Here is a 2137-nt window from a genome sequence, read left to right on the forward strand (position 1 = left end):
TGTGATTCTTAAATTGAATCGTTCGATTCAACTTTCTATCCAATTCAAGGAATTGATTCAAACCGTCAATACAATGACTTGTATTGAATCGTACAATTTACGATTTGGAATTATACAATTTGACTGCCATGTATTAAAAAATCTATCATGCGATTCGACTACAATGACCATTGGAACAATCGATCGAAGAAAAAGGAACGGAACGGAATGAAATAGGATGAAATTGAATAGCCAAGGTTAGTCAAAGTTAAGTGTTGATGAGAGAACCTTCCTTTCTTTTTATTCTTGCAACGATTGCCATTGCCACGTTTTATAACATCAAAAATAATGCAGTATTCGTTTCTTTCTTTTTAATTATATTTTTATTATTCTTTCTAGTTAATTATTAATTATTAATGATTAAACATTAGAAAAAGTAGTAGAAATGAATAGTTAAAAGTTTGAATAACCGTAAATATCTTAACAGTATTGATTTATTAACTTTTTTAGGCTTAAATAAATGTCTTCTGTCTATAAAGATTTTTTAGGTCAAATAAAATTTAAAAAATATCTACTTTAATTATTCTTGGTATTTTATTCTCTTAAGTGTTGGTGACTTGGTGTGATATGTCATACAACATCAAACATTTTAGCTTATTACTTAATATTTAATCTGTTACATCAGTATTTAATGGAGCAAAACTAACAATAAATATTAAAATAAAAATTCTTTGAAGTTTACTTGACCAAAACCCAAAAATGAGTTTATAAAAATAAAAATATTATTTAATCCATCTTTTTTATCAATTCACATGTGATAACGATAACACTCCATTAGTTAGTTCAGACAATTAATTAGTTAGTAGTTTGGGAAGTTATTTGGTGTTTAGCTCAAGATTTGTTAATTAATTGATCTTGCTACATTCTTGATGCTATAGTGTAGCTATATATATTGAATACCGGGGAGTATAGCAAAGTATATGGTGGTTTGTTTCAATAATAGAAAGTTACCTTTTTCCTCTCTGTTGTGATATTGTGTAACCTAGTGAGATCAGATTTTAATAATCTCTATATGGTATCAAGAGCCTCGTTCTTGTACATAATCCATGGCTACTAGTGTTGCTAATTCAGATTCCTCAGTCGCCTCTTCCTCTTCTAATTCATCATTCACTCCATGATCTTTTGATCATCCCATAAGTGACAAGCTCAATGAAAATAATCATAAGACTTGGCAACAACAGGCTTTGACTACAATTTTTGGATAAGCCTTTGAAGATCATCTACACTCTGACAGAATGCCCTCACAGTATGCGTTTGAAGATGATCGAGCTACTGATATTCTATCAACCGATTACAAATGATGGAGGCAAGAAGATTACAATTTTATTTCCTGGCTTCTTTCTTTCATGGATGAATCCTTCAAGAACAAAATGATAGGTTGTGTTTTTTCTTTTAATAACTGGAATAGAATTGAGGATTATTTCTCAAAATTGATTCAATATAAGGTCAAGCAGCTGAAAACTCAGCTGAACCTTACAAAGAAACAAAGTCTTCCTGCTACTTACTATGTCTCAAGAATCAAAAGAATTTTTGATTCTTTAGCGTCTTTGGGTTTTCCCTTAACTAATGATGAACATACTGATGCTCTTTTGAAAGGGCTCAATGAAGAATACCAAAACCTAATTATTACCGTTTCTACTAAACCTGAGCTGTATTCTCTTCAAGAGGTTGAGATATCCATTCTATCTCATGATGATATGCTTGAGAAATTTCACAAATCTGAACCGTTTCTTGCTCAAGAACATTTCACTCAGTCTGCAATCCCTTCTTCATTGTCTGCTAGTAGAAGTGCTGGGGGTAGAAAGGGCGTGGTGGAAGATTCTTCAGAGGTGGTCGTGCCTTCTTTACTAACAATAATCGCCCTCAATGTTAGGTATGTGGCCGATTTGGTCATATTGCGTGGTATTGCTTCCAACGATTCAATCAAGAACACTCTCCCCCTTCTCAGATCTCACGATTTCCATAGCCCAATGCCTCCTCCTCTTCTGCTTCTTCTTCGCATTTAGCAACTCCACCCCCACCGTCATCATCTTTCCATAATCCTTCTGCCTATATGGCAGTTCCTTCCTTTGTATCTGATCCAGCGTGATTTCCTGAT

Source organism: Arachis hypogaea, chromosome 9 (genome assembly GCF_003086295.3).
Source record: "Arachis hypogaea cultivar Tifrunner chromosome 9, arahy.Tifrunner.gnm2.J5K5, whole genome shotgun sequence".
NCBI classification, from domain to species: domain Eukaryota; kingdom Viridiplantae; phylum Streptophyta; class Magnoliopsida; order Fabales; family Fabaceae; genus Arachis; species Arachis hypogaea.